A 26,616-nucleotide genomic window follows, 5' to 3' on the forward strand; every position below is an offset into this window, starting at 1 on the left:
TTTTTTTTTTGTCATTGGGTGTTTGTGAGAAAATTCGCACATGGATTTGATTTTTTTGGGGGTTTGTTTTTGTTTTCTTACTTACTCAAGTCAGGAAGGAGTCTCACTGAGGCCTGGAGCCAAACCCTGGAGGCTGTGGCCCTACCCCGGATCCTGCTTGGGGTGGGTGGGGGGGACCTGGGGCCGGAGCTAGCCAGCTCCTGAGCGCTGAGCTGGGGGTGGCACCAGGAGGGGGGGGGGGGGAATTCCCTGCAGATTTGTAAGCCCTCTCTTGCTGACAACTCTCGTCTTGCTGGAAGGAGGGTCTCTCGGATCTGCAAAGTGTGTGTGTGTGTGTGTGTGTGTGTGTGTGTGTGTGTGTGTGTGTATGTGTGTGGGGGGGGCACACCGGGCCTCACCCGCTGGCTTCTGAGACCCGATCTCCCCTGGAGAGGGCCAGAGGGCCTCGGTGGCATTCGGGAACTGGACTCTTGAACCCAGGAAGAGCCGCCCGCTCCCGGATTTGCAAAGGGAGGGGCGCACACCCGCCTTCCCAGAACAGCAGGGGCGCCTCCTGGGAGTGGGTATGTGTGTGTGTGTGGGGGGGGGGGGCCTGGCTGGCGGGCTCCATTGGGCGCTCCCCTCCTCCTCCCCCACTCCTCCCCCAGCCCGGCCGAGCCGAGCCGAGCGCGCATACCCGGGTCCGTGCACGTGGGCGCGCGGGAGGCGGCGGGGGCCGGGCCGGAGGGGAGCCGAGGAGAGCCCGGAGCCGGAGCCGCCTCCCGCTCAGACCCCTCGGAGGAGGAGGAGGAGCAGGAGGAGGAGGAGGAGGGAGGAGCAGCAGCAGGAGGACGCGGGCGCGGCGGGCGCGGCGTGTCGGGTCGGGGCGCGCGGGGCTGAGGGCTGGGGCGCCCGCGGCCGGCCCGGGAGGAGCCGCTGGCCCCGGCCGCGATGCCTCGCCTGCACCGCTCCTAAGGCGGCGGCCCGGGGAGCCCCAGGGACGCGTCAGCGCTCAGCCCCAGTGCCCAGTCCTTGCGCCCACCCCCCTGGGTCCCCACCCCGGAACGATGCACCCCCAGCTGCCCGCCCGGGGAGCCCGGGGCGCCCACCGCTGCCGCGGCCGCCCCGCGGGGAGCGCATAGCCCCCCCAGAGGCGCGAGAGGTCCGGCGTCCACACCCAGCGGTGAGTGAGGTTCCCGCCCCGGGGGTGGGGTGGGCGGCCAGGCTCGGGGAGCCCCCAGAAAGTTGCCACCTCTTCGCGCCTTTGGGGGCGTCCCCCTCTCCCCTAACGTTCTTGGTGCCTGTGCGCCCCATGCAGGGCGCCGCTTTTTTCCGCGGGGCGGTTCTCCAGGGCAGGGGCGGGGGCCAGCAGGGGTGGAGTAGGGGTGAGGGGAGGCCGGGCAGTTGGGGGGGAGGATGGACGGGCAGGAGCCGCCACCTTCAGACCCACTGCAGCGTGCCCATTGCCAACCCGCCAGCCGGGGGCCACTAGGTGTCTCGCCCACTTTGCCGGTTTCTGGACCCCCGGGGTGGCCAGGCAGAATCCAACAGGTGACCCGCGCCAGGGGCACCTCCCGCTCCCCCCCCCACCCAACCCTGCCCTGCTGCAAACTGCGCCTCTTCTGGGGGGCTCGTAGGCATGGCTGGGGACCCTCGCCGTGCTTTGGCGACCCGCCAGAGGGGAACAGCGGGCCCCATTGTGTGCCCAGCTCCCGGCCACTGAGGGGCCATTCAGCCTGGCTGGGGCTGGGCTGTGCCCCCTCCCCTTCCGGCCATCCCCGTCAGTGGGGGGGTGGTCCCAGCTCCCCTTTCCCCGCCCCCCGCAACCTTCCCCCCCCCCCAGCTGGACAGGGAGTGAGTCAGGCTGGGGGTTCTGCGCCTTTGTGCACGGCCCCCAGGGCCCCCAGGATGTGGATGTTGGGCGATGTTGGGGATGGAGGTCACTGGCTCTGCTTCCTGGCCTGGGGTGGGGGGCGCTGAGTCGGCAGTTGGGTGGGCGTGGGCACCCGCCCAGGGATGAGGCATCAGATGGCCACGCCAGAGAGTGGTTTGCGCCCACTACCAGGGCCCACGATGGAGATTGGGGCACTTGGGGGAAAGTTTCCCCTGAACATCTGGAAGTGGGAAGTGGACCAGCACCCCCCCCCCCCATCCCACTGTGCCGCCCCAAAGCCACGCCTTCGGGGCTTGTCCAGACCTCGATGTGCCCATCTGTAGACTGGGCACGCCAGAGGTGGGGCCCAGGGAGAGTCCTGGTAGAGTGGAGGGGTTGCTCTTCGGGCTGGGGGGCTGCATGCCTATCAGACACTTGGCTCCCGCTTGGGTCTCGAGGGGGGAGGGTGGCTTGGCCTCCCCGGAGAAGGGAGGAATCTGGGCATTTCCTGGGTCGCCCTCCAAACCGCCCACACCATGGCCTGGTGGGGCCAGAGAGGAAGTGAAGGCATCCCGGCACTGGAGCCAGCCCCCTGCTCTGGGAGAGGTTCTGCGTCTCCCACTATCTCTCAAGCCAGGACCAGCTGCCCTCCCCCCCTCCCCCCAACTGCACCCTGGTGGGATCAGTAGAGGTGGGAGTGCGCTGTGGCCACAGAAGGTAGCCGAGTAGGTTGCAGTCTGGTTCGGGGTGGCACTGGGCGCTGGCTGATGTAGCCGCCCAGAGAGGGCCCAGCCCCTGCCCAGAGTCTGCTCCTCTGGGGAGCTGTGAATTATGTGGTGATGGTGGGCGCCCGCTTGGATCCCAGCTGCACGGGAGGGAGATGTGGGAGTTGGGATTCTTGGTAAATGCACAGATACCCGAGTTCATTTGTCTTTGCTTCTCTCTCTCTCTCTCTCTCTCTCTCTCTCTCTCTCTCTCTCTCTCTCTCTCTCTCCATCTCCCTCTTCCTTCTGGGTAAACACAGGGCTGGAGAATCCGAGATGGTGATGCTGGAACGATAGCACAGAGGGGAGGGCATATGGCTTGCACGTGGCCGATCTGGGTTCGATTCCCAGCATCCCATAGGTCCCCCGGGTACCGCAGGGAGTGATTCCTGAGTGCAGAGCCAGGAGTAACCCCTGGGCATCGCCGGGTGAGACCCAAAAAGCAAAAAAAAAAAAAAAAAAAAAAAAGAATAGAGACAGGGTTGAAGTGATAGCACAGCGGGGAGGACATTTGCCTTGCACAAGGCCGACCCGGGTTTGAGTCCCAGCATCCCATAGGGTCCCCCGGGTACTGCCAGGGGTGACTTCTGAATGCAGAGCCAGGAGTCACCCCTGTGCATCGCTGGTTGTGACCCAAAAAGCAAAATCAATAAATAAATAGTTAAAAAAAAAGAGAATCCGAGATGGGGGTGGAGGGAGGTTTGTCTCCTGAGCCACATTTGCAGTGATTCTAGGGACCCCCTTCCCCCCTCCCCACACCGTTCTAGGCAGGAGCCAAGGAAAGCAAGTTGTGGGGATCCCCTGTCCTTCCTGGAAGCCTGACACTTGGGCCCCCGAAGGAAGTGCCCCCTGGTGCATGTGCCCTGGGCGATTCTCAGCAGAATCCCCGCCCCCCCCCCACCCCATGGCCCACCCATTGCTCCCAACTTCCTCCTGATGTACCTGCCTACCATTCTCTCCACTCTCCTGGAAAAGCTGATTTTTTTTTTGCATCCCACCCAGTGATTCTTAGGGGTAACTCCTGGCGATGCTCAGGGAACCATATGGGATGCTGGGAATCGAACCCGGGTCGGCTGCATGCAAGGCAAACGCTCTATCCGCTGTGCTGTCACTCCAGCCCCTAAAACTGATTTCTTTGGGCCAGGGCCCAATCCAGCGGGGGTGTTGTCAGCCTCGTACCCTGGGAACCTCGGTCATCACAGCAACTCTGGCGGGTGGGCTGTGCCGGGCCCCTCTCAGTGACCTGGCCATGGTAGCCACAACTTAGCAGCTGCCATGGGCTGGGCGGACTCCCACCCAGGGCCCCCCGCCCCCCACCCCGTTTGGATACTTGGTGCCTGAGGGTAACTCAGGCCTGAGCTGGGTGGGGACTGGAGCTATGGCCTCTTCTCCCCAGGACACCCCTGGTCCCAACTGCAGGCAGCCACTGCTGCCACACATGTGCGCACACACAGGCGCGCGCACACACAGGCGCGTGCACACACAGGCACGCACACACACACACACACACACACACACACTGTTCCACTTAGTGTTTGGGTGACTTCCCTGTCCTCTCTTCAGCTGTCGCTGAAAGATGTCCAAAGGTGTCAGGCATCTGTCCCAGCAGACTGTTGGCTTGTCTCCCTCCCTCCCTCCCTCCCTCCCTCCCTCCCTCCCTCCCTTCCTTCCTTCTCCCCTCTTCCTTCCCTCCTTCCTTCTACTTTTCTTCCTTCCCTTCCTTCCCTTCCTTCCTTCCTTCCTTCCTTCCTTCCTTCCTTCCTTCCTTCCTTCCATCCTCCCTCCTCTCTCATCCATCCGTCCCTCCCTCCTTCCCTCCTTTTACTCTTCCTTCCCTCCCTCCCTCCCTCCCTCCCTCCCTCCCTCCTTCCTTCCTTCCTTCCTTCCTTCCTTCCTTCCTTCCACCCCTCCTCCCTCCTTCCTTCTACTCTTCTTCCTTCCTTCCCTCCTTCTTTCCCCCTCCCTCCTTCTTCCCTTGTTCCTTCCTTCCCTCCCTCCTTTCATCCTTCCCTCCCTCCCTTCTTTCCTACTTTCCCCCTTCATACCTCCCCCTTCTTTTCTCTCCTTTCTCCCTCCCTCCTTCCCGCCCCTCCCTTCCCCTGTCTTCCTTCCCAGTGCCGTGTTTCTCTTCTGAATGGGGCGCTCCACCCCGACCTCTTACTTCAGGGTCAGTTCTTGCAGCTGCCGCCCACCCGGTGGGTTCAAAACAACCTGAGCTGTTTGCACAGAGGCAGAGGGCCGAGGCCCCTCCTGCCGGCAAGGAGTGTGCTGTGTTTGCTGGGTATGGGAGGGTGGAGGTGCCAGAGACCGGCTCTTCGGGAATGACCAGTGGGGATCACCTTCTCTGGGGTCCGCCTGGCTGCCTGGTAGAACCTTGGCCTGGGCTTGCTGGCACCTGCGTCTGGTCCCCATGGCCATGTGCATCTCTGCCTCCGCCTCCCCGTGTGACACATGGCCAGGGTGGGGACCACTGACATTGCCGGCGTCAGGCCTGATGCAGTGTATGAAATGTAGAGGAACTGTCGGCCCCTTCTGCGGGACTGATGGGAACTTTGGGGTTCAGGGTCAGTGGGTCAGACAAAGCTGCCTGCTGGGGCCGGAGAGAGAGCACAGTGGAGAGGGCTTCTTCTTTGCACCGGGTTCGATTCCCAACATCTCATAGGGTCCCCCCCCCAAGCCTCACCAGGAGTGATCCTGGAACGCAGAGCCAGGAGTGTTCCCCGAGCACCACTGAGTGTGCCCCCCGGAAAAAAAATAAAAACGAACAGGAAAAGTGTTTCTCATTCCTAGTTACAGAAAGAAAAATGCTCCGACGTGTGCGCGCGGGTCACTGTGAGGTGTGCTGCGTCCCGGGGGGGCTGTCTATGGAGTTGTTGATGAGCTAATCTTGGGAACAGCTTCCGGCAAGCTCCACTGCGACATCTCTGGGGATGTCGGGGAGGGGGGTGGGTGGGAGGGAAGGGTCAGCCCGGTTTATAAGCGACAGTGATTTTTTTTTCTCTCTGTGCATTTAATTAGTGGCTCAGAAACCACACTTGGCGCTCCGCGGGCCCCCAGAGCCGTAGAAACATCCAGGCTGCAGGGATGGGAAGGATGGAGATGGGAGGAAGGCGGCAGGGCTGGAGGCCGAGGAGAGGGGAAGGAGATGGCAGGGTGGCCTGGTGGTCAGCACAGAGCCCCGGGGACAGGCTTAGGGTCTGGCTAGAGGAGGCAGTTCACTTTTTTAGTTTGATTTTATTTATTTATTTTTTGCTTTTTGGGTCACACCCAGCGATGCTCAGAGGTTACTCCTGGCTCATGAACTCAGGATTTATTCCTGGCCGTGCTCAGGGACCCTATGGGATGCTGGGAATCGAGCCAGGTTGGCCGTGTGCACAGCCGAATGCCCTACCCCGCTGTGCTACTGCTCCAGCCCCTTAGTTTGATTTTTGGGGTGGACCACACTTGGCAATGCTCAGGGCTGACTCGTGGCTCAGTGCTCTGGGATCACTCCCAGTGGTGCTCAGGGGACCCTAAGGGATGCCGGGGATGGAACATGGATCAGCCGCCTGCGAGGCCGGCACCCTGCCCCCCCCCCCCCCGGGATGTAAACTCTTTCATCCCTGGGTGGTCCTGTTTGCTTGCTTCCTTTGAGGCCCTCCCTGGGGCCTGACCTGGCTTTGCTGGAGCAAGTTGCAGCTGCTGGTGGTGGGTGGAGAAGGCCCGCGGGACCCTCGCCAGCCCACGCGTGGCAGGACAAAGTTCTTGCATTCCGCACTTGTGGTTGCTAAAGACTTCAGAGTCACCGTGGCGGTTTGCGGCCATGCGGTGGTCCACCCCGGGCTTGCGCTTGGGAAGATGAGGGCTCTGCGCATGCGCCCTCCCCCCCCCCCCCTTTCTTCATGCCTCTCGCTAATGGGGCCCACGTGGCATCCTCTGGCCTGGAATTCTGGATTCGGCCGCTGGACCACCACACAAGGTCGGTTCCAGGAAGCACGTGCGTCCCCAAGGCGTACCCCTGCACGAGTGTGGCAGAGGGTTTTATCTCGGGTTTCACAGCACCCCAAAGTCTCTGGGACACATGCCATGGGCGTGATCTTTGTTTTGGGGGGTGATGGCCTGAAAGTGTCATCAATGCTAACCCCAGCTCCCCCAAAAGGCTCACCCTACCCTTCCCACCACCCGTCTCTGTTCCAGGACCAAGGCAACCCTTTGTCTGTGCCTCTGGCGTATGGAGGTCCCCTCTGATGTTGTCTACTCCAGAGCATGCAGCTCCCCTTTTTTACTTCAGGAGTGGGGTGGTCCCCAAGATTCCCTCCATCCATCTGTATGGGATTCCTGCGCAAGCGTCACCCCATGCAGCTCTTGCTCCAACTGGAACCACCATGGTTTACTGAGCAGCTACTGTGTGCTCTGACGTCTGTGTTCTCATCTCTCAGACCCAGGAAGGGGTGCGGGTCAGTGCTGTCACCAGGGAGATGATGAGGAGAGGGTCCAGAGAGGAAGTTTGGAAAAGGAGGATGTGGGAGGCAGTGCAGAAGGGCAGGAGTGCACGTGCCGTTGCCTTGAGTCCATGCTTTCGAGAAAGTTGCAGAGACTGTAAGGTCAGGACGTCAGCGTGTGCCAGAGCCTCACGGCTGCACACAACCCATGGGGTTCTGGGATCCAGACGGTTCTCGGGGTTGTACATCGCTCAGTAATACCGTCTCTGGGGCTGGAGTGATAGTACAGCGGTAGGGCGTTTGCTTTGCATGCGGCCCACCCGAGTTCGATTCCCAGCATCCCAAAGGGTCCCCTGAGCACCGCCAGGAGTAATTCCTGAGTGCAGAGCCAGGAGTAACCCCTGAGCATTGCCGGGTGTGACCCAAAGAGCAAAAAACCAAACCAAAACAAATAAAATCATCTCTGGTCCACCAGAGTACTCCCAACGGGCAAGCATCATTTTTTTTTAAATCTTTATTTTATTTATTTGCTTGGCAAGTTACCCATGGCGTATTCGATATGCCAAAAAAAGTAACAACAAGTCTTATGATGGAGACGTTACTGGGCCCGCTCTAGTAAATGGATGAACAACGGGAGGACAGTGCTACAGTGCTTATTTATTTATTTATTTTTCTGAGAGGGGCAGAGGAATCGAACTCGGGTCAGCCATGTTGGCCGCTTGTAAGGCAAATTTTTAATGAATCACCGTGAGGTACAGTTACAGACTTACAAACTTTCACGGGTGAGCATCTTACAGAGTGTAGAAGAAACGTGTTACCTGGGGGCTGGAGCGATAGTGTTAGGGGGAAGGGGCTTGCTTTGCAGGCATCCAACCCGGGTTCCATCCCTGGCATCCCATTGGGTCCTCAAGCCGACCCCCCCGGGAGCTATCCCTGAGCACCGCTGGGTGTGCCCTTACCCCCCCAAAAGAAAAGAGGGCCAGGGACGCCCTCCCTCTCTGAACTGAGTTTCTTTGCCTTTTCAGGAATTTGCTCTTTCGTGCATGTGCAGTTTTTGTTTTTCATTCCATGAAGCTCCCTGTGATACGTGATGAGGATCTGTTACTTATGTGTGTGTGGGGGTTGTGTCTTTGCTCCCTGTCGGAAGCACCCTGGGGCGCCAGTTCACTCAGGCAGGCTGAGACAGAACAGCGGCACCTCTCATGAACTCCAGCTGCTGCACCTAGGTTGCAGCCTGTGAATGCCCCTTGCACTTAGAAGGTCCCCTGCAAAGGCCCTGGGGCAGGCCTGCAGGCGCCACCTTCCCTAGCCAACAGGGGGCGCTGGGACATGAAATCGGAGTTTGCCAATTGGAACAGAGCAGCTTCAGATCCCTCTGAGGCAGCCATGATGAGAAACTTTGCAGCATCTGTATTGCAAACCGTAATGCCTAAAATGTGTGTGTATGTGTGTGAGAGAGAGAGAGAGAGAGAGAGAGACAGACAGACAGACAGACAGAGACAGAGAGAGAAAGAGACAGAGAGGTGTCTGCCATAGAGGCAGGCAGGGGTGCGGGGTATCTTGAAGGGGGGTGATGGGAGGGAACCTGGGGACACTGGTGGAGGGACGGGTGTTGGAACACTGTCAGACTGAAACGCTATCAGGAACATCCTTGTAATGCTCTCTCTCACGGTGATTCAGTAATAGAAACCTTTGCTCTCAGCTGCCCATGTGTGCAGGGCGGTGGAAGGCAGGCAGGCTGTGAGGCTCTGAGGAAGTCACAGGGAAGCTTGAGTTTTCCTTTATGGAGTTAACCCCACGGGCGGAAGGAGAAGTGGAAGAATTGGACCCTAGGAGCGTGTGGAGGGGAATCTCAGGGTGGGGTTTGCTGCAGAAAGAGTGGAAGGTCCTTCAGGTCCTTTTTCTTTGCTCCCCTCCCCACCGCCCTCTGGAGAAGCCCGTGTTCTCTCTGTCTTTGTCTGTCTGTCTGTCTGTCTGTCTGTCTCTCTCTCTCTCTGTGATTGTTTGGGTTTTCCTTTTGTTCTTCCATTCCCAACCAAGTGAGTGTCATTCAATAAAAGCCTCTTAAGTTAAAAAAAAAATAGTGGCTGGAGCAGAAGCACAATGGGTAGGGCGTTTGCCTTGCACGTGGCTGACCTGGGTTCGATTTCCAGAACCGCCAGGAATAAATCCTGAGTGCAAAGCCAGGAGTAACTTCTGTGCATTTCCAGGTGTGACCCCCCCCAAAAAAGAGTAGAAGGTGGGCTGGGGGTCTGGGGAGGTTTGGGGAGCCCCACGGAGGGCGTGGGTCTGGGTTCAGGACCTTGGTGGAAGCAGCAGACCCTGTGTTAACTGCTGGGGACAGAAAGGAAGGCAAGGATTCTTCTCTGTATACAGGGTTGGGACTTTTGAAAAGTCCGCTGTTTATTGGCCTCGGAGGCCCAGAGAAGAAAATCCTGCCCATTCCGCCCTCCACATCCCGGTACCCCAGCCTGGTGTCTCCCCCCAAAAAAAAGAATGTGGAGAGCCCGGGGTGTGCAAATGTATTCTCCATAGTAGCTCTGTCCCCAGACACACGAGTTCAGCAACAGAAGTTCCGTTGGCTCCCAGGGAGAATTGTTTTCTTTCAATTCTGGGCCGCTGATGCAAAGGACACGGGGCTGTCTTACCATAGCCCCAGGCTGCTTGTTGGAGAAGAAACTATTTATATTGGCTATTTCTCCTTGCACTTACGTTGGCTACTTTCTAGCCAGCAGAAAAGAAAAAGCCAGCAAGCGGAAAGAGCTCTCAGGCTGGCTGGTGATTTATTTAGTTTTCCTTTTTTCGGATGCAAGCATCACTCTGTCTGAAATCCCTTTCGTACTCCCGATTGGGCCTGCCACCTGGGGAATACGGTAACTGCCCCCCCCCCCCCCAGCTCTTAAAAGGCGCAGCTGGGAAATATGGTAACTGGGGGGGGGGGAAGGGGGAAGGGGGCTGCTTCCAGCTCTCAGAGAGGGCAGCTGGGAAATATGGTAACTGGCCCCCGCTTCCAGCTCTCAGGGCAGCCAGGAAATACGGTAACTGGCCTCATCTCATCAAGGCTGTGCTGAGATTGACATTTTTGTACCATAGGACTTGATGCTCTGACTACAAATTGGGCCTGAGTAGCTCAACTCTTTGTGATTTTGTCCACTCGGGGGCCGTTGGGGTGGCAGTCAGCCTGTTTTGTTGTTGAACCCTGGGCGATGTTTCTGGTTGCCTGTCGCCTGTTCAAGAATGTGGCAGCGAGGGTGGCTTGTATCGAAAGCAATGCAGTTCCTTTGGTTTTGGGTCAGGGGGGTCACACCTGGCAGTGCTCAGGGCACACTCCTGACTCTGTCTGCTCAGGAATCCCTCCTGCTGGGTGCTCGGGGGACCCTATGGGATGCCGGGGATGGAACCCGGCTATATGCGAGACAAGTGCCTTTTTTGCTGTGCCATCTCGCCGACCCCAATGCAACTGTAAAAAATTAAAGAATTTTTCCCCCACAAGATAAAAATGAAGTTTTATCTGCCTTGAGGACCAGCGATGCTAGTTTTCTCCTCCTGTCCCTTGCAAGATATTTTTTTCTTTTTGGGTTACCCTCAGCGATGCACAGAGGTTACTCCTGGCTCTGCCCTCAGGAATTACCCATGGCGGTGCTCGGGGGACCCTATGGGATGCTGAGAATCGAACCCGGTCGGCCCTGTGGAAGGCAAACGCCCTCCCCGCTGTGCTATTGCTTCAGCCCCTCCCTTGAAAGTTTTGCCAAAACCAAAACAAGCCAACACACAAACAAAAACAAACTGTCTCCCCTTGGAGTTTTGAGAAGGGAATTGAGTATTCCTATTTCTCTTCAGTTTCCCCCGTGATCAGTGACTGGGTCACCTGGGGAAGAGAAGAGCTAGAATTGTGTCTTTTGGGATTTCTGGTTTTGGTTTTTGAGTCACACCGGATGGTCCTGGGAGCTCACTCCTGGCTCTTAATCCCTTGGGGGAGGAGAGGTGTTTTCCTGGCCGTGCCTGGCTGGTGCCAGGGATCGACCCAGGGTCAGCTGCGTGCAAGGCCAGAGCCTGCCCAGCTGGACTCAGGTTCTAGGCCTCTTCAGTCTTTGCTTTTGAGACTTCTGTTTGGGGTCCACTGTCTGAACCTTTTCCTTCCATGCTGACATCTGGTGGTGAGTGAGAACCTTTGCCCTGGGGGTGGTGTGGGTGGGCACCGAGGAGACGGTGCTTTCTGGGCTCCAGGCCCCAGGCCCCCCGAGCCCCAGCCTGTGATGGAGACCCCAGCTGGGCACTTGGGCCAGCAAGAGAGCTGCCAGTATCCACCAGGCAGGCCATGGCATCACCCTCAAGAGAAACCACCATCACGTTCATTTCACAGGGTCCCTTTCGCACCCACCTTGCCCCCCAGAAATGGAAAAATCTCTGTGACTCCTGCAGTGTTTATAGACAGCCAGCCATGCTCGGATGGGAGCAAGTAAAGGGCATTATTATTGGACACCCCCCCACACACACACATCCTTACCCCAAATATAGCAGCTGCCACCTCAGAAGAAGACACGTGTATCTTGAATTGAGAACTGGTGGGTGGTCCAAGGAAGAGTTGCCAGGGAGAAAGGGCCAGGCTGGTGGGGCCCAGTGCCCAGAGGACCTGCCTGGGGGACGCTGGAAGCTGAACACCCAAGTTCCCCTGAGCACCGCCAGGGGTCCCTCTGAGCACCCAGCACACAGGGTTCCCTTGAGCACTGCCTTGAGTGATCCCTGAGTGCAGAGACAGGAGTGACCCCTGAGCATCCCCGGGTGTGACCCCCAAAACCAAAAAACCAAACCAAGACAAAAAAAACCCAAACCAAAAAACAAACCCACATAATTGGGCGGGAGCAATAGCTCAGCAGGTAAGATACCTGCCTTGTACTTGGCCGATCTGGGTTTGATCCCTGAACATCCCGTATTGTGGCTCCCAGATCATGCGAAGGAGTTGATCCCTGAGCACTTCTGGTCAGAAGCCAAAAATCAAGACAAACGACACCCCCCCTCATCCCCCCCCAAAATCCTCTAAACCCAAACAGTTAAGCTTCTAATATCAAGAGTGAAGGAGTGCTGGGCTGGAGTCATAGCACAGCAGGGAGAGCGTTTGCCTTGCATGCGGCGGACCCCAGTTCAGTCCCCAGCATCCCATAGGGTCCCCCAAACACCACCAGGAGTAATTCCTGAGTGCCGAGCCAGGAGTAACCCCTAAGCATAGCCTGGTGTGACCCAAAAAGCAAAAAAAAAAAGTGAAGGAGTGGGCTGGAGCATTAGAATGGCGGCAAGGCACCCCGAGTCCCCTAGGAGGTGCGCACAGTTCTGCCCTGAGCTGTCACTGACCCACATTCCAGCCGCGGGGAAGATGAGGAAACCCGGATTCAGGCTTCAGATGAGAAGCACCAGGTGGTGGTCCCGGGGAGGGCTGAATGCTGGAGGGACAGTGTGGGGTGGGTCCAGACCTCGGCCACCGATTGGATGCCAACTCATTGTCCCTGTATCTGTGGCCAGGACAGGTGGCAGGGTGGGTGAGTTGGGGGGGTCTGCTGGTCTGGGTCTGCTAGTCCTGGAAACCCTTTATATGTCTGCGTGGTGGGCACTGAGATTTGCCGCCCAAGAGAGTTGTGGGCATGGCTGTCCCATCCTGTGGGCTGGGTCGGCCACTCCTCCACTACTCACTTACTCACTTCCTTTTTTTTTTTTCTTTTGAGTCCTGGCTCAGGGGTTTACTCCTGGCTCTGCATTCAGTAATCATTCCTGGCGGTGCTCAGGGGACCCCATGGGATGCTGGGAATCGAACCCGGCTCGGCCACCTGTCAGGCAAACACCCTCCCCGCTCTGCTATCACTCCAGTCCCTCTCTTTTGATTTTGGGCCCCTGCATCTTTTGAGAAGCTGGTACAATCCCTGCATCTGTCCGGAGCTTTCTTATACCGAAGCTTCATGCGCCAATTGAGTCTTTAACGTGGGCTGAGTAAATATTTCCAGAGGCACCGCCGAGGGAGCAGGATGAATATTTCAGCGCCGGTGACAGAGAACATTTACCGCTACCAACACCGACGCTTCGGGTCCGCTGTCTGATTCATCGTCTCTCCCCAGGAAGGGGGCACGTTCTCCGCGGCTGGTCCCCCATGCAGCTTAGCCAGTTATGTTTATTTGTTATTATCTTTTTCTTTTTGGCTCTTGGGGAGGGGTCTCACCCGGCAGCAATGCTCAGGGGTCCCTCTGGGCCCTGCACTCAGGAATCACTCCTGGCAGTGCTCAGGGAACCCTATGGGATGCCGGGGGTCGAACCCGGGTTGGCCGTGTGTGCGAGGCAAACACCCTCCCCGCTGTGCTAGCGCTCCAGCCCCTGTTTATTAATTAATCATTGAGGGTGTGGGGGAGGGGAACCAGAGAACCTGCGCAGAGGACTTGTGTGTAGATCCTGGTGGGGGGTGGGGGAGGGGGGAGGGCGTCCAGACCCCCGAGCCAGCAGGATGTGGATTTCACCCATGCAAAGGGGGGTGGGGTGCAGGGCCACATGTGTACCTGCTTTGTGAGGTGCTGGGTTTCAGCCCACAGCCTCACCTCTCTTCCCTTCCCCTGGGTGCAGCCTACAGAGGGAGGGTTTTGGTTTCTATCGCAACTCTGGGTGAACCCGTGGTCTTCGTTCGTCTTTCCTTCATTTGTTCCCCCCGCAAATGCTGTCCAGTCCTTTGGGGGTGAACAGCTGCTAAGCCGCTGGCTCTGGTGTCCAGAGCCTGGGAGTCTGCGGGTATTTCCGTGCCGTCACTCCTGCTGTTTTTCTGCGCCAGCATTTCAGCCGCCGGCTTCACACGGAAGCATTTTTCCATGCCACCCCCCCTTCCCTCACTCCCCCCACCCCCAGACCATTTTTGGACCACACTTGGGAGAGCTCAGGGCTTCCTTCTGTTTTTGTTTTTCTTTTTGGGTCACACCCTGTGATGCTCAGGGCTGACTCCTGGCTCATGCACTCAGGAATTACTCTTGGCAGTGCTTGGGGGACCCTATGGGATGCCGGGGATCAAACCCGTGTTGACCGCATGCAAGGCAAACACCTTCCCCGCTGTGCTATCGCTCCAGCCCCCCCCCCCCCCCCCCCCCACTCAGGGCTTCCTTCTGGCTCTGTGCCCAGGGCTCACTCCTGGCGGTCCTCGGGGGATGCTGGGGCTTGAACTCGAGTCAGCTGTGTGCAGGCTGTCCTATCACTCCAGCCCCCCATTAAATGGGAAATCTTGTAAGTGGGAGATGGTTCAGGTCATGGGGCACACACTAGCACACTAGAAGCCCCGAGTTCGATCCCTGGCACCCCCTTACTTCCCTTTCCCGCCCAAACCCTGAGTTGTGCCGGGCTGACTGGCCCTTGTGGCCCTTGTAGTTCTCCTCAGACCGGGTATCCCTCAGAGTGACCCTCCCAAACAAGGAAACAAAAAAGAGAAAGTGCCTTTAACGTGTCTGATCTCCAGGCCAGATACCTCAAAGCCATACCACCCGCAGTGATACCCAGTCCATTCACGAAGCCGGCCAGAAATGAGCTGTCGGGCATCTTATGTCATTTTATCAGGTGCTCTTGGGGTGGTCTGGGGCCTGGCAGCGTTTCCTGGCGATACCAGGCAGTGCTGCATTGGGTACTGCCTTGCCGACCCGGGAGATGAGCAGAATCCAGAATCCCCAGCGTGGTTTCCCCTGAATGTAAAGTGCTTTTGTATGCCATGGCGAAGTCCTTAAAAAAAAATCAATCAGGGGCTGGAATGATAATACAGCAGGTAGGAAAAAAAAAAAAGCAAAAGCAAAAAAAAAATAATCATTTGAAGAGTCTCCATCTGGGCATTAGTTTCATTTCAGCGCGACTGTGTCTCCCAAACCAACGTTCTGGAAGAAGCAGCTGTAAGGGAGAGGAGAAGGGGGTCCACAGCTTCCTCCTCTCCTGCTTTGGGACCCTGCAGACCCCTGCAGGAACCAGCTGCCCCGGGAAGGCTTGAGAGTTCACAAAGGGTGTTTTTAACGCAGACGTGCCAGAGCTGAAGCACTAATCCTGGTGCCTCTGGGAAGCTAGAACGTTAGACACTTTTATTTTTTGATAACCACCACACATCGTTGAAAAAATGCTGAGGTGATAGTACAGCGGGGAGGGTGCTTGTCTTGCATACAGCTGGCCCAGGTTCGATCCCCTGGCACCCCAAAGGATGCCCCAAGCAGTGCCAGGAGTTATTCCTGAGTGCAGAGCCAGGAGTCAGCCCTGAGCATCACCAGATATGGCCCCAAGAGCCAGAAAACAGGGCCTGGAGTGATAGCACAGCCAGTAGGGCATTTGCCTTGCACGCAGCCAACCCGGGTTCTATTCCCAGCATCCGATAGGGTCCCCTGAGCCCCGCCACAAGTAATTTCTGAGTGCAGAGCCAGGAATAACCCTTATGCATCGCCGGGTATGACCCAAAAAGAAAACACACACACACACAAACTAGAAAACACACAGAAATGCATCAGGCACAGTTTTGGATTTGTTTATGAAGTCACACACTGTGACATGCTAGAAAATACCACTTCCTAGGGCCGGAGTGAAAGCACAGTGGGGAGATTATTTGCCTTCCACGAGGCCCACCCAGGTTCAATCCCCAGCATCCCATAGGGTTCCCTGAGCCAAAAGTAAACCCTGAGCCTCACTGGGTGTAACCTCCTCCCGCCACCCGAAAAAAAAAGAAAAGAAAATGTCACTTTCTCTGTTTCATAATCAAAGTCCCTGGCAAATAACTCATCCAATTTTTACTTTTCTGTTTGTTTTGTGGGCTCTCCGAGAGGGGTGGAGGAATCGAACCTGGCTCAGCCAGGCTGGCTACACGCAAGGCAAACGCCCTACCGCTGTGCTATCGCTCCAGCCGAGAATATCTTGCCCGCACGGCAAAGCCTGGCAAGCTACCAGTGACGTATTCAAAATGCCAAACACAGTAACAATGGAGACGTTACTGGGCCCGCTCGAGCAAATTGATGAACAACGGGAGGACAGTGTTCGTGTTTGTTGTTTGTTTTGGAGCCATACCCAGCGGTGCTCAGGGTTTCCTCCTGGCCCTGTGCTCAGGGATCATTCCCGATGGGGCTCGGGTGACCCTATGGGGTGCCAGGAATCGAACCTGGGTCAGCTGTGGGCAAGGCCAACACCCTCCCCCCGCTGGGTGGCTTCAGCCCCTGTAAAGTGTTGCCAGATAAGATCTCTTGGCCCCTGCAAGTAATTCGGTCCCAGAGACAATTCTCAGGGCTCCGTGGGCAGCCCCGGGTCCGTGTGGGGCCTGGGCTCTTGGCTGCCCGCTTCAGCCCCATGTCCGACCACCCATCCACGGATGGAGCCATTCCACTCTGCAGGTTGAAAAAAAAAGGGCTGAGAACCACAAGTTTCCTGTGACAGAGAGTTTTTTTTATTTGAACATCTTTCTTTTTCTTTTTGTTTCTTTTTTTTTTTTTAAGTTTTATTAGTGAAACACCATGAGGTACAGTTGTAGACTTACAAATTTTTGTGCTTGGGTTTCAGTCATACAATGATTGAGTATCCATCCACCCGCCAGTGCCCATTCTCCAGCACTAATGATCCCAGTATCCTTCCCATCCCCCATCCCCCCCCATCCCACCCTGCCTCTGTGACAGGGCTTTCCCCTCTGTTCTTTTTCTTTTTGGGTCCTGTGGTTTGCAAGAGAGGCATTGAGTGGCAATCATGCTCGGTCTATAGTCTACTTTCAGCATGCATCTCCCATCCTGGGAGGATCCTCCCAACACCCTTTATTGGGTACTCCCTTCCAGAGAGTGTTCTTGGACCTCCAGAGCGTCCCAGGTAACTCTGGAAAAAAGAGAAAAACTCTTTTGATGGCAGGAAATAGAGTTTGCCCCTTATTAGGCTGGGACCAGGTGGGGCCTTTGGTTTGGGGCACCGTATATCTCTCTGGTCTGGATGTGGTGTCTGAAAGCAGCCTTTTCGTTTGTTTGTTTGTTTTTGTTTTGGTGCCAAACCCAGCGATGCTCAGGGGTTACTCCTGGCTCTGTGCTCAGGGATCCCTCCTGGAGGGGCTTTGGAGACCCTATAGGATGCCGGGGATTGAATCCTGTTGGTCGCAAATGCCTTCCCTGCTATTCCGTCGCTCTAGCCCCAAGCAGCCTTGGGTAGACGAAGTGCCTAGACATCTTTCAGGGTTCCAGTGGACATCTTTCAGGGCCCTGGCGGGGGGCTCTCTCCCCCTTGGCCATCCACTTTTCCGCATGGTGCCTACCCGGCCAGCTTCTGTTCAGACAGAACCAGCAGGAGCTTAGAATGTATCTTTTTTTTTTTTTGCCTTATTTTTGGCATTTCGCAGTGCTCATTTGTTTCCTCATCCTGTTATTTCTGACCATGCCAAAGCGACACCCACCAGGCTGCTATTTTTAAGGGATGCTGGTGCCGCAGGCAGGTAACCGGCCTGCCCGTCACTCCAGCTGTGCTCGGGTCTCATTAGAACGCGGCGCTGGGCAGCCGGGCTCAAGAAGCTGCGGGTTGTGCCCCCCGACCCGTGCCCCCCTCACCCCTTCCCTGTCTCCTCCTGCCGCACCTCCCGTTCTTGTCAAGACCGGATGTGCTGAGCCGCCGTCTCTCCAGCCAGCCAGAAACGGCACGAACAAAAGCCTGGACAGGAAGACCCCCCCTTGCGAGCCTCTGGCCCACGGGTGACGACGCCTTTTGATCTCAGTCGAACTTGTGCAAGCAAAGCGTAAAGCTTGCCTGCTCATGTTTCAGCACTTTTAAAAATTTTTTTTTTTGCTTTTTGGGTCACACCCGGCGATGCACAGGGGTTACTTCTGGCTCTGCACTCAGAAATTACTCCTGGCGGTGCTTAGGGAACCCTACGGGATGGTGGGGCTCGAACCCAGGTCAGCTGTGTGCAAAGCAAACGCACTCCCTGCTGTGCAATTATTGCTCCACGTCCATGCATTTCAGCACTTGGCAGCAGACGTTCCAGAGTGTTCCGTAGGGCGTTTGAAGGAGGTCACAGTGGGCCCTTTCCTCACCCGCTGCAGGTCTGGGTTTGTTCCCCACCCCCTCCAGCTGGTGGGGGAAACGGCAGCTGGAGCCGCCCGCCGTGGTGATCAGCCCAGAACAGGTGGTAGGAGAAGGGACGCGTGTGCCGGCCTCACCCAACTGTTCAGAGGCTCTTCGGTCCTGGGAGATGGGTGGAGCCCCTGTCCCCAGTTCTGGATCCTTCCTGGAGGCCAGACCTCTCTTGTCTACAAGGTCATGGCACGTTTTCCCTGCACCGGCTCCCATGGGGTAACGGGGTCCCAAGTCTGGGGCACGAGGGGGCGTGTGCTGACCATGGCGCTGCTTTGGGGAGCTGGAAATCATCTCCAGGCCCCTGCTCCCCCTCCCGGGGTCCCTCACTCCCGGCTATTTCGATGCTGTTTCAAGTGACTTACACATTGGTTGACTCACAATCATCCACTAGTTCTTGGCGTGTTTCTTTTTCTGATCGTTTGATCACTTGACATCCCATTACTTATCGATTTGCTTGGCAGGCACTAGTAATGTCTCCATTTGTCCCTGTCTCGTGCTAGTGTAGCCCAATGGCGTCTGCTCATTCTAGGAACATGAACAGCCTCAAACCGATTGTTCAGGGTCTTGACAAAGAAATCTGACCATCTCGTAGGTGAGCAGCCGCGCAATCTTTTGACGTCCTGTGGAATCCAGTCAGTAACGGCTCTAGTCCAGAGGTTGTCTCTAAATCTCATTACGTGACCTGCCCATCTGATTTTTGACGCCTTGGCAAACGAGACAGCATCCCTGATTCTTGACCGTCGACGGAGGTCAGAACTCTGGATTCTTTCTCTCATTTGAGTGAAGTGGGTTACTCCAAACATAGCTCTTTCGATTCCTCTTTGGGAGACCCGAAGAACGTTCTCATCCTGTTTTCGTAGGGCCCAGGTCTTTTTTTTTTCTAATTTATTTTTATTTATTTATTTATTAGTGAAACACCATGAGGTACAGTTATAGACTTACAAATTTTTGTGCTTGGGTTTCAGTTATACAATGATCGAATACCCATCCCTCCACCAGCGCCCATCCTTCACCACCACAGGTCCCAGCATCCCTCCCACCCCCCCATCCCCCCCATCCCACCCTGCCTCTGTGGCAGGGCATTCCCTTTTGTTCTCTCTCTCTCTCCTTTTGGGTCCTGTGGTTTGCAAGAGAGGCATTGAATGGCAATCATATTTGGTCTATAGTCTTTTCAGCATGCTTCTCCTACCCTGGGAGGATCCTCCCAACACCCTTTATTTGGTGCTCTCTTCTCTATCTGAGCTTCCTTTCCCCCTAGCACGTGTAGGGCCTGGGTCTTTGAGGAATATGTTAATGCAGGAAGAAGAGTGGAATCGAAGAGATGTGCCCGGAGCCAGACGTTCTTCATCCTCTTAGCTATTTCTTCTTTTTCTGAAATTAAAAAAAAAATATTGCGCCACCATGAGATACGAAGTTACAAAGCTGATCATGTCCTACAGTGTTCCAACGCCCATCCCTGCACCTGTGTATATTTCCCAGCACCAGTGCCCCCAGTTTCCCTCCCGCTTCCCCACAGCCTGCCTCTATGGCAGGCACCATTAAGTGGCTAATGGAAACACCAAAAAAAAAAAAAAAGACTCCATCCTTCAGTAACATTTGCGAAAATTCATTCTGTCTCACCATCAAGGCCTGGTCTGAGCTTTGCTAAGCCATTGTGACCAGTTGGGCCTTCCGTGTTCAGGTTTTTGTGAGTGGAGCTGAGTTGGTTTCTCTATCACGTTCCCGTCTGGAGTGCACCCACTGGGGTGTCAGTGTTGTAGAGTTTTTTTTTTTTTTTTTTTTGCTTTTTGGGTCACACCCGGTGATGCTCAGGGGTTACTCCTGGCTCATGCACTCAGAAATTACTCCTAGTGGTGCTCGGGGACCATATGGGATGCTGGGGATTGAACCCGGATTGGCCGCGTGCAAGGCAAACACCCTACCCGCTGTGCTATTGCTACAGCCCCCAGCGTTGTAGAGTTTGAAGGTGTCTCATGGCCGCATTTGCAGCTGCCCACGTCAGTAACTCCAGAACATCTAACTGGGCTGTGAGCTTAGGTGGCGGCAGTTGTGGGATGAGGGTGTGGCTACTAGGGGGTGAGGGGTGATGAGGGGAAGGCCACTCACCCCATCACCCCATTCTTTTTTTCCTTCCCAATATATGACTACATTTAATATTCAAGCACCAGTCCCACCACCATGATACCTTCCCACCACCATATTTTGGGTGTTTCCATCCTGAACCCCAAATCCCTGCCCCACAGCAGAACCGAAATAATACAATATTTCCCTCTAAGGTTGGTTGCTTCCTACTTTGAATCCCATCAAATGTGGTACAGTGCTCTTGGAGTATGGGTAGGGTGTGTCCTATGACGTGTTCGTCCAGGAAAAGGTTCACCCCGGGGGTGAGGCTTGGCCCGAGCGTGGGGGCGGTTCAGTTCTGGAGGTTTTTGCCTGCTAGGGCTGGGTCCCTTGGGGTGGGGAGGGCTCTCACTCGGCCCCTCTGGGGCACCCTGAGTAAAACAGCCTGGTGCCACCCACCCCATTCTGAGAAGGCCCCAGAGTTCTCATCCTTTGCACCGGTGTACCGGTGTATCTGGAATTTTCAGCAGTTCGGCATCTCTGAGGAGCTCAGTGGTGAGGTGGTGAGATTGCGCCATTGAGAATTTCTATTCTTTACGTCTCAAGGCTGATCTGCAATTTTCCATGGAGGCTGGGCCAGTGGATTCCCTCCCCCTATACCCCCTCTTCCCCCTCCCACCGCCCTCCCCCCGCCTCCAGCAGATTACGAGGGTCCAACATTATAAAGCAAGCGTTGCTTTAAAGACACCGTGTTTTTTTTTTCTTCTCTCATTTCTATTTTCTTTCCGGCTCAGATGGTCTTCCCTGATGTCTCTGGATCACAGGCAGACACTAGCCTACCTTTGAAAAATGAATTGGGCTTTTGTCTTGTTCTTTTAAAATAAAAGGGAAGCATGGGAGGGCATGTTGCTTTAAGAAGGTTGTGTGTTATTTTGGTGTTGTTTTTCCCTTGCTTCCAAATGTCAAGCCTATTTTTTTTTTGAGCAGCTGAAAGAGTTCTAGATGCCATTAAAAAAATTGAATTTTTCTGTTATTTCATTATAGTCCAGGTTACTTTCCTTGAACTTGTTGCATTAGTTAATATTAGTTTATCCATACACTTTTTTGGGGGGTGCCATACCTGGCATTACTCAGGGCTGACTCCTGACTCTGTGCTCAGTGATCACTCCTGGAGGGGCTCAGGGACCCTCGGGGGGGGGGGGGGCCGGGGATTGATCCCAGGTTGGCTGCATGCAAAGCAAGTGTCCTATCTCTCCTGCTGTCCTATCTCTCCAGCCCCATAATTTTTTTTTTTGCTTTTTTTTGGCCCACACTCAGTGATGCACAGGGGTTACTCCTAGCTCTGCACTCAGGAATGACTCCTGGCAGTGCTCAGGGGACCATATGGGATGCTGGGAATCGAATCCGGGTCAGCCACGTGCAAGGCAAATGCTCTACCCACTGTGCTATTGCTCCAGCCCCCCCATAATTTTTGTTCCTTTAATTTGTGCCATTAACCTTTCAAAGTTAAAGGCAGCTAGAAACGAAGAACAAAATGTGGACAGAAATCCATCAACACCATTGCATGGGGGAAACGTCCACCTGTGCAAAGGTATCTGAGCACTTTTGCCCTCAAGAGGCACATAGAAAGATTTGACTTAAACGCATCAATCCAGTGATTTTTATGGGGCGGAGAGGTTTTCCTCGAGTAATTCTCCCCGAACCCTAGCTTCCTCCCAGTCAGCTCCTTCCATGCTCGATTGCAGTTCCCGGAGAATCGCTCATAAATCGGTGTCCTTTGCAGAAGTGCTCGGACCTGGCGGGTAAAACACAAGGTTTGTTTCACGGAACAGCAAGGGATGACTTTTCCTTCCACACGTACGGTTGACCCGGGTTCTATCCCGCCTGCTTCTGTGTGGTCCCCTGAGCCCCGCCAGGAGTGATCCCTGAGAACAGAGCCAGAAGGATGACATGGGTGTAGCCCCAAGACCAAAAAAAAATGTAAAACGAACAAAAAATATTGGGGGCTTGGAGCCTGACTGATAGCACAGTGGGTAGGGCATTTGCCTTGCACGAAGCTGACCCAGGTTCGATCCCTGGCATCCCATATGGTGCCCTGAGCACTGCCAGGAGTGATTCCTCAGTGCAAAGCCAGGAGTAACCCCTGGGCATTGCTGGGTGTTACCCAAAAAGGAAAAAAATTATTGGGGGCTTTATTAGTGTGGTGTTTGGGGCCACACCCAGCCCTGCTCAGAGCTGACTCCTGGCTCTGTGCTTAAGGGTCACTCCTGGCAGTGCTCGAGGGACCCTGTGGCAGGCCCGGGAGCAAATTAAGGTTGGCCATGTCCCAGGCTGGAGCCCTCGCTCTGTCTCATCTCTCTAGCCCCTTGCTTTTGTTTGGTTTTGGGGGCCACACCTGGCAGTGCCCTGAATTTTACTCTTGGTTTTGAACCCAGGGATCACTCCTGATGTGGTTCTGGGGGTAACCTCATGGCGTGCCCGGGATTGAACCTGGGTCAGCTGAGCGCACAAGGCTAGTGCCCTCCCCGCTGGACTGTTGCTCCAGTGGGCAGCATGGGCAGCCGGGTGGATCTCTCTAGCGGGCTCTCCCCAGATGCCCCAGGGCTCGGGGAGTCACAGACTCGCCGCCATAGAACCCCACAGACTGAGCGATGAGGCGAGGGGGATCCGTTTGCATTGTGCAAAGACGTACGGGGGTTGTGGCCAATTTCTCGGCCGCACGGAAGCCCCGAGAACTGCAGTGTGCGTCGGGGCCGGGGACGTCAGGCATCCTGATGTCAGCTAATGGATGGTCAGATGAAAAAAAAAAACGACAGAGGACTGGAGTGATAGCACAGCAGGGAGGGTGTTTGCCTTGCACGCGGCCCACCCAGGTTCGATCCCCGGCATCCCATATGGTCCCCTGACCACTGCCAGGAGTAATTCCTGAGTGCAGAGCCAGGAGTAACCCCTGAGCATCGCCGGGTGTGACCCAAAAAGCGGGGAAAAAAAAGAAATGGGCAGGAGCAAGGGGTTGGAAGAAGGAGCGGAAGAGAGGCAGAAGGGAGACCAAAGCACTCACAATATGGGGCACGTTTGCACTGGTCTCAAGCAAAATGATGGCCCCAGCCCAGCGTGGATGTTGGCATAGGGAGCGAGTGCTTGGATGAGGTTTTTGGGCGCAGATACCAGGAGGTGGGTGGGCTCCGGACAGTGTGGAAGTGGAAGTTTTTGGGTTTGTTTCCTTTTATTTATTCTTATTCTTATTCTTCTTATTATTATTTTTGCTTTATTTGCTTTTTGGACCACACCCGGCAATGCTCAGGGCTTACTACTGGCTCTACACCCCAACATTGGCCCAGTTTCCTGCTGGCTCTCGCCACTCCCAGAATGCCCAAGCATCTCAGCTCAGGAATCACTCCTGGTGGGGCTCAGGGGACCCTCTGGGGTGTCGGGGATCAAACCCAGAACAGCAGCCACATGCAAGGCAAATGCCTTAAGTTTTTATTTAGTTCTGCCAGGCTGCAGGTGAGGCAGGAAGGCCCAGCAGGGCAGCGAGATCAAAGCCCCTTTTCCAAAACACCAAAGCCAGAGGGGCCAGCTCCCTGCGGACCCTGCAGAGCCAGAGGGAAAGGCCTGCGCCACCCTCTCCCCCTGAGAGGCCTGAAGTTCAGAGCCAGTGCAGAAATGTTAAGTTCCCACAGAGCCAGGCTGGGCGGCAGGGCAGGGATCAAAGGGTGGGTGGGGGTGGGGTGGGGGAGAGCCAGTCTTGGTGCTGGGCCCCAGCTCACAGGCGCTCTGAAGCCCCCCACAGCTGACTAAGGTGACTCTGCACATGTGCTGCTGTGGGCGAAAGGAGGGAGATGGGGGGATATGTGGAGAGAGAGAGAGAGAGAGAGAGAGAGAGAGAGAGAGAGGAGAGGGAGAGAGAGACAGAGACAGAGACAGAGATGGAGGGGGAGAGAGGGAGACAGGGAGAGAGGAGGAGAGAGGGAGAGATGGGGAGAGAGAGAGACAGTAGGAGAGAATCAGTTCACAATTTAAACTAGTGTCAGTAGCTAACAATTTTTTTTTTGGTCATTTTGTTTTGGGGCCATGCCCAGTGATGCTCAAGGACTCCTCCAGGCTCTTCACTCGGGGAGCACTCCTGGTGGGGCTTGGGGGCCTTAGTGCCTTAGTGCCATGGGGGTCAGCTCTGTGCAAGACAAGAGCCCCATCCCCCACTCCCCCACATCCTGTATCTCTGGCCAGATCCCTTTCCCTTTTTCCTTGGGGCGGGGGGACACGAAGGACACCCGAACATTGGCCCAGTTTCCTGCTGCCTCTCGCCACTCCCAGAATGCCCTAGCATCAACCATGTGTCCGCTCAGCCCCTTTCCCTCTCTTCCTCCCTCCCTCACACTCACCCCAACTTGTCAGGGCTCCGAGACTCAGGAATTACTCCTGGCAGTGCTCAGGGGGCCATATGGGATGCTGGGAATCGAACCTGGGTCGGCTGCGTGCAAGGCAAATGCCCTACCCGCTGTGCTATCACTCCAGCCCCAAGGAGCGACCCTTGCTTGCCACATCCGTGCCAACACTCGTTCCTTTGTTCTTTTGGATATGGGCCAGTCTCTGTGGTGTGAGATGATATCTCATTGCTGTTTTGATCTGCATCTCCCTGATGATTAGTGATGTAGAGCATTTTCTCATGTGCCTTTTGGCCATTCGGATTTCTTCTTTGTGAAAGTTTCTGTTCATTTCATCACCCCATTTTTTGATGGGATTGGATGTTTTCTTCTTGTGGAGTTCAACCAGTGCTTTGTATATCCTTGATATCAACCCCTTGTCAGATGGGTATTGGGCGAAGATCCTTTCCCATTCTGTAGACTGTCTTTGTACTTTGGTCACTGTTTCTTTTCTTTTTTTTCTTTTTAAGTCACACCTGGCAGTGCACAGGGGTTCCTCCTGGCTCATGCACTCAGGAATCACTCCTGGCGGTGCTCAGGGATGCTGGAAATCGAACCCGGGTCGGCCGCGTGCAAGGCAAACGCCCTACCCGCTGTGCTATTGCTCCAGCCCCTGGTCACTGTTTCTTTTGAGGTGCAGAAGCTTCTTAGTTTAAGATAGTCCCATGTGTCTACCTCTGTTTTCACTTGCTTGGCCAGTGGCGTGTCATCTTTGAAGATACCTTAAACTTCAATGTTGTGGAAGGTTTTGCCAACCTTGTCTTCAGTGTACCTTATGGATTCCGGTCTGATGTTAAGGTCACAATCTACATTTTAACTCTGTAAATTAACTCAAGAAGTCCCAGACTAGGGCTTGGTGCAGCTGATTCCTGATGAAGTCTGGCTTCCCAGGCCTCCTGACTGTCCATTTCTCAGGTTTATATTGTTACAATCCTAGTGTACTATAACAATGTGCACTGTTTACAGTTTACACTGTTACAATCCTCAGGCTTATAGCCTTTCCTGTTCCTGCACCACTTAAGGGCTGATCATAAACATTTTCTTCATCAGTACCTGGTGGGAATCATTTTGGTCTATTTGGGGGCCACAACCTGGTGATTCTCAGAGTTCACTCCCGGTGGGGCTCAGGACACCCTTACAGGATGCCAGGGATCGAACCCGGGTCAGCCACGTGAAAGGCAAGCGGCCTCCCCGCTGACCTAGTGCTCCGGCCCTGATAGTGGCCGTGATTTTACCACTCTAGAATGCCGGCCCGGGGATTTAGTGCTGTTTGCTAACTCATCGCCTTGTTGCATATTCAGATTTGCGGCTCGGTTTTGTTTCATCCTCCCAAACGGGCGGCGGTCCATGTACTACTTCCCCCCCTTCCATTCAGTTATTTTTAGAGTACACATTGGCAAAAAATAGATTCATTGGAGCTGAGGGCTGGACTGTTTTTTGGTCGTTCCTGCCGTGTGCCATTCTGAATTTAGAAGAATCCTGAATTTAGAAGAACTCTGTTTTCACTCTGCCTGGGGGGGGGGGGGCACGGCACCGCCTCCCCTCTTATCGGCGCCAGCGGTAGGTTTAATCATCAGAAATTTTGCAGCTGGTTTTATTATTTTTTAGTTAATTTATTTTTTTCTGTTTTTTTGGGGGTCACACCCGGCGATGCACAGGGGTTACTCCTGGCTCTGCACTCAGAAATTACTCCTGGCAGTGCTCGGGGGGACCCTATGGGATGCTGGGAATCGAACCCTGGTGGGTTGCATGCCAGGCAAACGCCCTCCCTGCTGTGCTATTGCTTCAGCCCTGCTGCTGGTTTTATAGGCGCAGAAAGGACACTGTAAAAATGATTTAATTAGGGGCTTTCCCTCCCCCCTTTCCTCATCAAGGTGATAATTTTCTTAATTTGTTTGCACGCTATTCAGCGTTTCTCCCCTAAATGATGACTCCCCATCACCGTGTGGCTCTTTCAGCTAATGAAGTGCTTCTTTCCAATTTCCCAGATTTAAAGAACTTGAGATTTTTGTCGA

At 55.3% G+C, this 26,616-nt stretch overlaps 1 protein-coding gene across 3 annotated transcripts in view; it reads left to right on the top strand.

The window, feature by feature from the left end:
• The first annotated feature begins 1,128 nt into the window (after positions 1-1,128).
• SGCD (sarcoglycan delta) overlaps positions 1,129-26,616 on the top strand; it is a 248,886-nt gene continuing 223,398 nt past the window's right edge. For all 3 annotated transcript variants that reach the window (XM_056113070.1, XM_056113072.1, XM_056113071.1), the window contains exon 1: positions 1,129-1,162. The gene's annotated coding sequence lies outside the window, so the exon portion shown is untranslated. The remainder of the gene's footprint in view (positions 1,163-26,616) is intronic.

Source organism: Sorex fumeus, unplaced genomic scaffold, assembly GCF_029834395.1.
Source record: "Sorex fumeus unplaced genomic scaffold, SorFum_2.1 ptg000019l, whole genome shotgun sequence".
Lineage (NCBI taxonomy): Eukaryota > Metazoa > Chordata > Mammalia > Eulipotyphla > Soricidae > Sorex > Sorex fumeus.